The sequence below is a fragment of the Cygnus olor genome, chromosome 5 (genome assembly GCF_009769625.2).
Source record: "Cygnus olor isolate bCygOlo1 chromosome 5, bCygOlo1.pri.v2, whole genome shotgun sequence".
NCBI classification, from domain to species: domain Eukaryota; kingdom Metazoa; phylum Chordata; class Aves; order Anseriformes; family Anatidae; genus Cygnus; species Cygnus olor.
Genome location: NC_049173.1, coordinates 16,853,045 through 16,866,190, shown reverse-complemented (window position 1 = coordinate 16,866,190; position 13,146 = coordinate 16,853,045). Strand labels below are relative to the sequence as shown.

The 13,146-nt window shown below is 39.3% G+C and overlaps 1 protein-coding gene and 1 long non-coding RNA gene across 8 annotated transcripts in view; one reads left to right on the top strand and one right to left on the bottom strand.

The window, feature by feature from the left end:
- Positions 1–13,146, top strand: part of SLC24A4 (solute carrier family 24 member 4) — a 93,109-nt gene that overhangs the window by 20,632 nt on the left and 59,331 nt on the right. The window lies entirely within an intron of this gene.
- Positions 2,480–7,024, bottom strand: LOC121070912. The gene is made up of 3 exons (XR_005820291.1): positions 6,959–7,024; positions 4,437–4,542; positions 2,480–3,942 (listed from the first exon to the last, which is right to left on the bottom strand). It is a non-coding gene; the product is annotated as an uncharacterized LOC121070912 (long non-coding RNA).

The following is a 13,146-nucleotide window of genomic DNA, read 5'->3' as shown; positions in this document are numbered from 1 at the left end:
GGATTTGTTAGTTGACAGATTTGTGCTAGCAAGCCCCAGGTTATTTACGGAAGTCTGGAATTTCATGCTCTTGGATTTAAAGAATACTGTGTAATTCAGATCAAAGGCAAAGCATTAAAATCTTAATTCCACTGAGAGAAATACCCTTTTTTTGGTGTTCTCAGGGACATTATTCTTAATTCATGTTAGCAGTGCAACTTACAAATGAGAGAGGGGAAAACAAAGTTTCCTCTTAATTTTGGAATAATTTGTTGTGTAACCATTTTTCTTTCACAGCAGGACTGCATAGTAGCCTGCAAAGCTTATTCATCACTATAAATAGTGAATCTCTGTTCTGACATTAAATAATAATAATACAAAATCCCAGTTTGCAGCCAGGTGTGTGATTTCCTCAATCACAGTTTGCAGCCAGGCGTCATTTCCCCTACTAATTACATAGCAAACACATGGACATGCTCGGTTTCATAGATAAGTACTGAAATATGCCTGTGTCATCCAAATGCTTAGAGAGGGGCTAGATAAGTGGGAGGAAGGAGGGGAGCGAAGGGAAAGGACATCTCAAAACTATTTTTGCTGCTGTTTGAGAAGAGTGCTTAAATCAGTACAGACAGAAGATGCTAAACTGAGTTTCTGTGGACTTTTACAACCAGTTTAAAATTCATGTGTTGTACTTCTCAGAAACATCACAGTGAAACTAATTTGGCTGGTAGAAAGCAAAGTAGCCATGGCTTGATTTGTTTCCCTCTCAGAGAGGGAGATTATGAAAATGAATTACTTCCAGGCAATCTTCTTGTGCTACCTTTTGCATAGAAGTACCTTGAATCATGGTAGATGACTTTGGGTGGTAAAACAGAAACTGTAAATCTTTGTGCTTGAGGTTCGTTGCTCTCCTTGGCCCGTGGAAAAGTGCCAGAAAATGGTAGCAAGTGTTGCGTGTGGTCCAAAAGCGCTGTGTGTCCGCCACACATTAAATTGTTAACCTATTTCTGTGCCTCCAAAGTTATGGAACCGACATCGGCATCTTAATAAAGCAAAATACTATCGTAGTGTGGTTTATAACCCTAATGATAGAAGTTGTTTCTCTGTTAGTGATGTAACTAGAAGTATTATTAAAAAATAACTTTATTCCATTCTCATTAAAATCTATAAGGAAAATTTGCTTGAACAGAAGAGGGAAAATGGGGTGCTAAGGGGATTTTAAGGACCTTAATACTTAAGAATATAGACAGATTCTCAGTGAAATCCTTGAAGTAAAGGTTCTTGGTTCTCTGGACCTCAGGTGGAGTTAGATGACTGGCAGTCTCATTAAGTGGATCCTTAGGTACCTGGACATCTTGACACTTAGGAGAGAAGTTACAGAAAACTTTCTGCCATGTTTTTTGAAAAACTGTATCTTCTTTCTGGAATGCTGTAGGCCTTTAAACCCAAATCATGCTTGCAGCACCCCCTGAGAAGTCGGTGAGGGCTCCTGAACACAAAAGGTTTGTTATTTTGACACCTACCTCAGGTAGGTCAGGGTGAGTTGCCCTCGCCACAGAGTCTCTCATGCTAAACACAAGGAGATACTGAGGAGGGGGAGAGAGAAAGAGCAAAAGTCTCTGACTGTAAGAGAAAACGAGTTTAAAAATTAGCAGTTCTGGTGGAGCAGGTTGGTAACTGTAGAGCTGTTTTGTCTTGCTTGCGGTACTTTTTCACTCAGTTTGGACTGGCTTAGTAGTAAATGTGCAAAGATGCAAAACTGTTCTGTTGCATGAATCAACTTTGGGTCTGTAGTTGGGATAGTTACAGTCCGTACCCTTTGCTGCAGGGAGAGGTGGTACTGTCTTGAACTAGCATCCGGTGAAATGAGAGCAATATTCTGGGAATTGAAGGATCTAAGTTTAGCTTTTTTAATTAAAATGGCCACAGTAACTATGGCTTATGCTGAACTCAGCCTTACTGAGATGTGTAAGGAGTACTTTGAGCATACCTAGTGGATCTAGCCTCTCTAGGGCCTTTGGCAGATTTTAATACTGTTTTGCCCTGCTAGTGGAAGGCGGCGATGCTCAGGTAGAAGCTAGCTGCTGCTTTCCCCCAGGTGAAATTGCCCGGGGAACCTGCAAGGTAAACAGGGAGGTGCTGAATTCCTGGTGTCTCCAGGGGTGGGTAACCACTGGTGGAGACTCGCTGGATCCTTTCTTTAGACTTATTTGCTCAAATTCTGTATTAGTCCAGATTTAACCCTAAACTTGGTGGTTCTGATCTAACTCAGTGTCACAGGCCTCATTCATGGAGTTGGACTAAAAATACTCTGTCTCAGAAAAATGTAATGAAGTTGCATGCATTAGACTGAAATGCTGTGCTAAGGTAATGGAAGCTACAGAATGCCATCAGAAAGACAGCCATAACGACAAAATACAAGACACTAGGCAATTTTATTTACCTGAAATACACTTTAAATTGTTTCTCAAATTGAACAATGCATTTGAAATAACTCCTCCTTGAAAATATTTAAGGATAAAATTACATACCCTTCAAATGATATACCAAATATTATGCTATAGCTATTGTGTCTGTAAATTTAAAGTAATATTCACTCATTCAAAAACAGTGATAACTGATTTTTTTAATTGTCAAAAATTTGGCTTTTCTGACAGTACCGAGCACTCAGCATTTAAAGTTTAGCTCCCTATAATATAGATCATGTTGGTTGTTTATGATGTGAGTAACGTCCATGTAACATTAACCACTTAAAGTTCAGACTGAGCCATGCAGACCAAGTTTATTCTCGGTGGAGATAGGCATTCCTTGAGCACTGATGGTTGGGTGAATCTGGTGTATCTCACCTTTCTAAGACAAGCTTCCTTCATAGTCGGTGTTACAGGAGAGAAATTCTGTCCCCAGAGACAATTCTAAGTACATCTTGGTAAAGGCCCAGCTAACATGGTAGAAAGATGGCCACCAACTTCTTTCTTAAATTATTGCATTGTATTTCTTTAAATTTTGCTCATGACTTTGAATTTTGCTTTGTCTTAAGATTTTGTGAATTGGTTTTGTTAAGAGACCCTCCTACTACCAATATGATGTTGGAAGAAGTTGCGTATGTGTGACTTTGAAGGACATCTAGTTGTCTCATTTGTGTTGCTGCAGACATACATCTGTCTCATGAAACAAGTGACAACGGGTTGTTTGGTGCAACTGGACCTTTCCATTATTCATTTCTCGTTGATTACATGTAGCAAAGAAATTTAGAAAGTCAAAATTAGGATACTGAGTTTACTGTTACCATTGGTGTGTGGGGAATGTGTTTTCAAAATGCCGGCTGATTCTTTCTGCTGGGGTCTGGCTCTGATACTGGACACACTGAGTATTTTGGGACTTTTGCCCACTCCTTGCTCTTCCAGGACTTGCAGTTTACTCACTAAGTGCTGTTATGGAGTGCTCCAAATCTCCCTTTCCTACCAAGTAGGCATTGCTGACTCTCACCGAGTGCTGTTGGTGGCCAAACTTGTCAGGCAGTTCCCTCAGTCAGGCGGCCCAGCAGCCGTACTGCACTGTGTGTCGCTCAGCGCCCCGGGCAGCAGCTCAGTGCTCTGCTTGTGACCGAAACCTGCACTGGAGGATTCTGTTCTTCAGGAGTCCAGGTCTACAGAGCCCAGGATTCATCCTTAGACACTATATCCCACGTCATCTTACTGGTTACCTTCCACTTCATACCCCTTGGGCACATTTTAGTGATTTCCTCGTTCACCTACTGAGCGTGCACACAAGATCCATCAGTAGCAGCAATGTATATTTTGTTCATACATGTTTTTAAATCCTGGGTTTGGATACTTTCCAGTTTTTATATCCTCACTGCACATTATCACTAGTTGCTGTGTGGAACGTCACTTAAAAAGTGGCTGGACTGCAGGCTTTCTGCATGTCGCGCTGCTTACTGGTCTCACGTGCAGTCTGTAACAGCTGAGTAACAGCTGAGTAACAGACGTAGCAATTAGACTGCATAATTTGGGGGCATGCGTAACAGTGCTTTTTCTATCCAGAGAACATGAACTGTGATAAACTCAAGGCTCTTTTTGTAGCATGTACCTCTTTTTAACTAGAGAACTTGTGCTGAGAGCATTTTTCAAGGTAGTCGTGAGGAAATTGTACCACGGTGAGAGATTGATGGGACACCGTTTGGGCATCTCTCCCTCTGCACTTCCAGCTCCCCCTAGTGTTCACTTACATCTTGTCCCTCTTCTGGGGAATGTCCGGAACCTTCCAGTCCTATATATGAACACCGACCTGGTTCTGTGGTTCTGTTCTCCCAGTAGTATAATAATATTACTGAATTTGTATGTTGTGATTGAGTGTATTTGACCAGAAAACAAAAATTACACCTTTCCTGTAAGTATGCATGTTTGATGAAAAATGAAAGAGAAACATTTTGTTCGTTTTGTTTTCTCTAGTCCTACCATATTGTGCGTTCTCTCCTCTTTGTGAAAAGCAGCAAGTCCACCTCACATCAGTCACATGGGTGCAGTGTAACACAGCAAACAGAAATCTGGCTGACCATCCAAACTGATAAAAATAAATGAAAACATGCAGCATGTGAGTAGAGACGCTCAAAAAAAAAAAAAAAAGGAAGAAAGGAAATATGAATTTTGAATCATAAGCGACAGGCCTGCAAGAGCAAGTCATGTTACTGTGGCATAAGTATCAAAACCAAACAAACAAAACCCAAAACAACAAAAGTAACCCTAGGGCTGAGATGCCCTATTGAGAGATGTATGGTGTTTGTCATGTGCCTACTGTCTTTGATGCACAAATGTGTGGTGAGTGACTGAAGCAGGAGCAGAACACACGGTTGTGTTTCGTGTAATGTGAACATTTTGTGTAGTGCTTCCAATGTTTGAGTATGGGGGAGCAATAGAGGTTATCTCAACTGAATGCTAACAGAACCTGTGTAGTTACTGTATAATATACTGCATCCATCTGTGTTTTTGTTTGCTCTACATATTCAAACAAAATTGCTATTAAATGTTTAGAAGGTTGTATTTTTTTCACTTTTTTTTTTTTTTTTTTCCCCCTGTCCCTCTGCTCTACTAAGGCAGGCTGCTTCAGTAACTAGAAGTCCAACAGCACAAGCTTCCAAGTGACAAATTACTATTAGTATGTTTTCGCAACCTCATTAAATGATCTAAAATAGCTTAATTATGTAATTCTACATCTGTGGATGTTTTTAAGGAAATATTTTAAATTTATCTGCCAGCCTGATCCCATGCAATACATAATCAAATTATGGTCCTAATTCAGGAGAGCATTTAATTGCATTGCTAATGGGCTCTGCTGAAGTCAGAAGTTTTAAGTATTCTTCAACTCAAACAAGAAAAAATTAACTTCTGATTTTGAACTGGTGTTAATTGTGAAGAAGGGATACCCTTTCACAAACTGTAAAATAATGCTGTTGAAAAGAAAGATTGCTTTTATAAACAGGAATAATTTTTACCTTTTAATTATTACCTGTTCCATGCGTGCTTTGGATTACACTCAACGTTGACAGAGAGCAGTGCTTTGAACCTTAAGGAATGAACAGCATGTCACCGCTTCATTTCTTTTGTTTTAAATTTACAACCAAAGCCAGAGGTGCTACTTGCATGAACCACTGATCTCATCCCAACTGCTTTCTCCTCACCTGGTCACTCCACAAATCAGGTAGCATCTGCAGAACTGGTTGGCAGGCATTGCTCCAGCCTGAAAGCTCAGTGTGTTACGTTGTGTTAAAGTACCATTTCCACGTAGGTGGCCTGCAACGTTCCATTCTCATGTGTGAGCACTTCATTTATGAGATCTAATAAAATGAATAATATTAAGTAATTTGTTCTTACAACACCTCTCCTCTCCCCAGAGGCAGAGAGCTATTATTGGATGTGTTTTGCAAATAGAGACCTGACATCCAGAGTGCGCAGGAGCAAACTTAAGTACATAAAGGACTGAGGCCATGCATAAGTTGAAACAAGAAAGGTTCAAGTGGGATATAAGGCAAAGGATTTTCACTGGGAGGAAAGCCAGGCATTGAACCAAGTTGCCCAGAGAGGTTGTGCAGCTTCCACCCTTGGAGATGTCTCAAGATGTAAATGTATGAGCACTGAGCAGTCTGGTCTGATTTCAGAACTTACCCTGCTTTGAGCAGGAGGTTAGACTGAAGACTGCATAAGGTCCCTTCCAGCCTGAATTTTCCCATGATCACGTAATCCACAAAGCCCAGTAAGAGAGAAAAATGCCAAAATGTATATCAGAGTTCTGGCATGAACAAGTAATGAGTATTGCCTGTGTTAAGTTCAGTATCCACGTTATTTGCAAATCTGAGGTTTCCCTGCAGGAGTGTTGCGGAGCATATCATTCCACTGAGGTTAGCCCAAAATAGGGAACACATGGCCATTTTCTCTCAAAATGATGGCTAAGGGAGATAGCAGTCCTTGTATTCTGTGTAGCAATGCAGGAGTGAGAGGCTTGCTTGGGGAATGCATTGTGAACATTGTGAAACAATCCTTGTTTCCATCACAGCTCTGGTGGATTCACAGCAACCTTTCCCAGGACCTAGAATAATGTCCTAATGACGAGAGGGATGTGGGTTAGTGATGGGGCTCTGTAAGTCAGGTTGATGGTTGGACTTGATCTTTAAGGTCTTTTCCAACCTAGGCAATTCTGTGATTGTAAGTAGTCTGTCTGGGAGTGCAGTCCACCCTTCTGGCTGAAATTTTATGACTGCAGTCAGGAAAGGAGTGCTGGTGTGCCTAAGGGTAAATGTGGGTAAAAGATTAATTTCTGCTTAGCACAATGTAGACTTCACTACTGCTTCTCTTTCCTGGAACAGGATGGATTAATCTCTGATAAAGAAAGACAGCAAGCAAGCAGGGCACCTTACTCTGTAGACTCTTTGGTTCAACCAGCAAGTTGTGATGGGGAAGGTAGGAAGTGAATTAGTTTTACTTACCCTAGGTACTGTCACTGCCACCTCCTCTTCAACATCTGTGTCCAGAACAGAGACAGACTACAGAACTTGGGAAAGAGGGTGCTTACTTCACTAGTCCACCTGTGACATCGCTATTCCTGCTTCTAGGGCTGGTACTTGATACATTGGTATGGTGATGGCTGGTGTTATACAACCTAAGCATCTTCTCAGCTGTGGCTTTAAGTAACTGAATCTTCTTCTAGATCAGAAGCTCTTAATCTAATTTCGGCCAGAAAAACAGATCTAAAGTTTACCATCTATGTTTTCTATGTTTTAAGCAATCCAGAAAGAATTCCTAGTTCTTTATGGGTGGTTTGAATACAGAATGAGGAATCACTAACTTTTTCCCTCAACTTTTTTTTTTTAAAGTGTCTTCAAAACATTCCTCTGGGCAAAACCAGAAGCATTTTTTTTTTGCTAAGACATTATTTTTGTAGGTGTATAACTTTTTAACACATCTCTTAAATTCCTACTATATTAACAATAAAAAGAATTACACCTACCCAAAACATATGTGATACAAAATGAGCAAACAAACAAAAAAACACATTTGAAGCTAGTAAAAAGTAAAGAAAACAGTTGAAAGAGCACACACCTTATTCTTATTATGGAACTACCACTGGTATTTTTTCTGTTTTTCTCATTGATTTTTCTATTAAGCAAAAGTACTAAATAAGTATTTGTCAGAAAACTGAGTCATCTGTGAACACATGCTAAAAGAGAAGAAATTGCAAAGTACATTTTGATCTAAAAAGCATTGTAATTGTGAACCATCAGAAGCTTTCCCAAATGTCTCTTGAAACAGCATACCTACTGTACTTAGTTGTGAACTAAGCAAGATAATACCTGCTGTTGGTTGCTACTAGAGATTACTAGATGTGCTCTCTTACAGTGTTAAAGCATCTAGCTGAAATTTTGTTCCCAACGTAATAATTTTCAGCTGCAACCAGAATAAGGGGGTATTTTGTTTATGAAAGGAAAAAAGGAGGAGGAAAATTATTCTCTATAACAATATGATGAAGCACCGAATATTAAACGACAAAAAACTTGTAGATATGTAAGAGGCAAGAGGATGATTTGCTTGAGGTCATTGTTGCTATTTTAAAAATGAACTTAGGAATGATGTTAGTCTGGGAGCTGTCTACTAGGAAATTGTCTTTTGATTCTTGATACTGGCCTTCTCTGCTCGTCAAAACTGCCTTAGGGCCTAATTCAAAAAAGCTTATAGATATTATTTCAGTTAGTTTCCTTCTGTTGATTCAGCTCAACATGCTCGATAGGTTGGAACAAAGTAAGTCACATGCAACTCTTCATTTTGCTTTAGATTGGGAAAGAAAATGTATTTCAGAGAGTCTTCTGGAAAATATTATAATTGCAATTCTATATCCGAAGACCACTTTCATTGACCAGATTACATGTAGTGTTGGCTCTTCTGTTGCAGTAGTCAAGGATTTCTCCATCTAAGCAGGGTTTTCTAAATATTCTACATGGTTTCATGACGAACTTTCCTCAGCACCCAACATACCAAAGTCAACCAAAGAAGTAAAGCTGAGAGACAGAGCTCTTCTTGCTGCTCTCACGTCTGGGTGTTACAGTGCCTTCAGCATTAGATGGCATCTATCTGCAGTTGTTTCTCATGCTTATCAGAAAGAACTTAAAGTTCATTATCAAGACAAAATGCAATTAGGCCATAAGATCTTTTTGAATCATCTTTTGTAGTAGTTTTAGTCGTGATGTTTTGTTTAAGGAAACATCAATTTTTATTGTTAGAATGCTCGTGCTCTAATAGTGATAAGGAGTAACACTGTGCTATTTGCTAAATGCTCAATTTGCAGTTGAAAGTAAATTCAATCTCTTGAACAGCCTGGACTTCAGTGCTGTAGGTATGCAGTGCTCAACTCTTGCTAAAGCTCAACTCTTATTTAAATCCATGAGTATCCAGTTTAGGCATTCTGGTAGCTGTTCAGGCTCACACATTTCTCTCTCTAACCCATAGATTGTTCCCAGTAGCATCCAGTTCTCGCTTAGACTCAGGAATTAAAGACAATTCCTGTACATCCAACTGAAGAGACCGGAAAGAGTATCACAGCAAGAGGAGTGAAGAGCAGAATCTCTGCACCTATCCTCTTTTAAATATACTCCTTTGAAGGGCCTTCTCACAACATGTAAATAACGTGTTTTTTTCATTTTGAAGTACTGTTGATTCCAGGTTTCTTTGAAAGTCATTTGCCCCTGCTGTCATTCTCTGGGCTCCCTCAGCAGTCTGTCATTGGTATTCTTTTTTCTCTTCACTCTCATCTCACAGAGACGGCAGTGACTCTCACATCTTTCTTTTGAGTTGTCCTCTGACTGTCACCAAAACCAAGCAGCTCCTGGAAACTTTCCTTTTGTTAGCTCATGCTGTCAGCTTTGGTGAAATTACAGGACAGACACAGCCTAAAGCTTCATGGCTCGTAGCAAACACATTTTCTTTTTTAACATGATTGTTAGGTAACAATAAGGAGCGTGTGTGTACACACACCACCAAACATGGGTTGGAAAGGTCTGTTCCTCAGCGAATCTGTGATTCGTCTTTTCTTCCACTCTCCCAGTCTTTTCTTCACTCTCTTTTTCATCCCTAATGTAGTTACTAATGCTGAGCTGCTGAATCCAACCATTCCCCTGTTATCTCTGAATTTTATCCTTCCTTCCTTCCCAATGTGCATTACCTCTGTTCTACTCCTGGCTCCAATACTGTTAATGCATGCAGCTTCATTACTGCTATTTTCAGGTATGGTAAACAACTGAAACCTATAAACACAACAGTGACCTTTCATGTGCATATTTTTGATTTGTATGTATATTAGTAATAGTATGAATAAATGCAAATCCAGATACAATTTTTTCTCTCTTGACACTGAAATCCTCATTTTTGAAACAGTCTTGTTCTTCTGGATATGAAGAAGGCTACTAATGACATTTAACATAGCCTTTGGCTTCATTTTCCTTATTGAAATTATTCATATGTATGTGTTTGATGGCAGAACTTGACCTTTTTTTTTTTTTTAAAAAAAAAAAAATCTTTTAAAATGTGCTGTTATCACACTAGCCTGAGATGACTCTGAGTATACATAGGAGCTCTTTGGATTCAGCTGTTTTCTTCATTATTCACAATATGAGTTCACAGCAGTATTAAACTGTTTTGCATTCCTGACACCTGGGTAGTGCAGCTGGGGTCCAACACCTTGCCAGGAGCCAGACAGGGATCATATGGTAAGCACCAGCCCTTCATTTCAAGGGAAACTGCAAGCCACAGGCTGTTCCCAGCCTTAGTCATTGTAGCCGTTTCGTTGAGGTTAACCTCTGTGTCTGAATGGTGAACCCCAGAGGCAGTTATCCAGCCCAGGAAAGGTTTTCAGGGTGTTCTGAAAAGACGTGGTCAGGGATGTTGCTTTCACTAACTAGGCTGCAGCAGGTGCTTACCTCTGTTAGGGTCCCAAGCAGTGGCATCAGTCTTGCTCTTTTCAGAATAGCTTGAGATCGATTTGTGCTTTAATAGTACTGTTGTGGGCACGTACACCTAATAATTTCCCTTGTGAAACAATGAAGACAAATGCAGGTAAAGTTACATGCTTCACGTATACAAAACCTGGTAAACTGCTCTGTTGCCTAAATAAGAAAGGAGTTAATTCATTACATTTGATAATTGCTTTAGTTTTACACAATGATGTTGAAGTATGTGTCTGGGTCTAAGATATTCTAGCATAGTAGAAACATCAGTAAAACAAGTGTAATGTTTATGTCTATAATACGTAGATATACTGCAGTGGCCCCCCAAAACCCCTGTCAGGAACAGAACCTGCTTTTTGTAAATAGTTATGGAGATAAACCGAGGTCTGCTTCTGTGATCAGGAGCACCTGTCCCTCTCTAAAACACCTCATCGTCCTTTTTCTTGTTACAGACCTGAATGCCTCAATGTCCATATGTTTTTCAGCAATGCAAAATAATTTGTTTATTAAATAAGTTGTTGGAAGCCTTGCTGGTTTGTATCTCATCGTATCTTAAAGAGTAATGTAGTAGAACTGTGCCCTGGCATATGAGATCCTTACATCCTATAAGCTAGTATAACTACTGTAGTTTTTGAAAAACTGCCACTTTCATCCCACAGGAAATGGAAATTGCAAGGAGGTCTATGATAACTTCAAAATAAAAAGCAAATAAGTGTTTTAACAGTGGGTGTAATCCAACTGCAAAAAAGATTTCTTAGAAACATAATGTCTTGTCTTTAAACCAAGAGTGGATTAATAAAGCAAGGATTATGTGGGGCTTCCTGGCATAGCACAAGCTGCAGTCAGTTAAATACATGAATAAGATACGTGATCAGAAAGGTCCTTTCTAGCTTCAAAATGTGGAAATCTATTAAAACTGATTGGAAAAGAGGAAATAGCATTTGCTGTGACAGAAATTTATGCTAGGATTTCACGGCTCTAATTTTTACATGTTTTTGCGAACTTGAACTGGTAGGAAATACTAAGAGGACAGTGTTGTGTTTCTGAATCCAATATTGGGAGAGCACTGAAGAAATGGTCCCTTATCATGAAGAGATAACAGTTGCTTTTTGGAAGAGTGCTAGCTACCATTTAGAAATCATGTGGTAAAAAACTCTTGTCCAATGCATGAAAGTTACTGCTGCTTGCTTTGATTTGAATTTGAAGTTTTTGACTTGGTTCTTAGGGAAGAACCAAGGGAAATGGAAAAACATACTTGAAATGAACTTAAAGAGTAGTTGAGAAACTGAGCGCCCTACCCCTTCATGTTTAGGGACTACAGATGTGAAGATTCTTGTGCATGTGAGCAGTCGTAGCTGAGTATTTTTGTTTAATCGTTTCATCCTTCCTGAAGCAGGATCGCCCACAACTGAGGAATGGGATTCTAATAATAGACTAAATGATTTTCACTTTTTTCTTTATAACATAAAAAAAAAAAAAAAGAAAAAAAAAAGTAGTGGGTAAGCAGGAAGGCATATTTCCAAGATCCCTCCATGCTAGGAGTCACCTGGGTGTTTCATATGGCCCAGCTTACATAAATAGGCAAAGCATTCCACTGCAGCTGGCTGGACGCCCGTGTTCAGCAATTCCAAGGTCAATTGGACTTCTCTAACCCTGTTTTTGCACCTATTTGGTGTTATTAGGTAAATGTTTAGATTCTGTTCATAGCTAAGTAGAATGGGGGCCTTCATTTGAACCACTTTTCTGGCAGTTTCTGCTGTGTTTTGTGTAAAATCATCCTTATCTGACTTTTGTGGTTACTTGGAAGGTATGTTTGATAAACTGTTATGCATGGAAGTTTGGATTTTGACAATTGATACTATGGCTGGAATAATAAAATACATTATTCATTAGTACAAGTCCAAAAGTACTTGATCTTTTCTCTCTTTTTTCTTTCTTTGCTTTGTATTTGGATGAATCACATGTGACACACCAAAAGAGAAATTAGAAATTTCCAAGGCAAATTGGATCTTACAGAAGAGGTGAAAGGTGCTTGTCAGCTTGCTTTATCAAAAGCATAGATCTAATTAGTTTTTCAGGCTAGTGACAAGAGGTTACAGGTATTTTGCTCACTTAATTTTCTTGCAGAGGGAGTAGTTTCTCTGAAAAGGATTTTCAAAATTGCCTGATATTGTTTTACTTAATTTAATTGCTGGCAGATGATGATGTTCTGGCAACGCACACCTTGAGGAAAATAAATTGAAAAAATAGGCATAGACTGGTCCTAAGGGAAACTTTAATGACTTATCTACACATGAAATGAAAACTGAAGAGGATAAAACACACAGTAAAATGAATTTTCAATCACCACTTGAGCATTGTGTATGTTTGTGACTAACAGTCATGGTTTTTTTCCATTGAAACGGACCCTCTGTGTTTCAGAGGAACCTGGCAGGTGATGCCTTTTGGGGAGCAGATCTTCACAAATAAGAACAGAATGGAGGAAGCTTACTGGTTTCTTTAGGCTGTTTCAGCTTGAGTGACAGCATTAATTCTCAGTCTGTTTTTAGGGGGTTATCTTACCAGATAATGGGTGGTTTGTGTGCACAGGCATTTTGCATATGGACTCGGAACTTGTGCAAGTGATATGGCTTTACAGATTCCCTTTTTAATGGCATGGCAATTACAAAAATATCTATTTA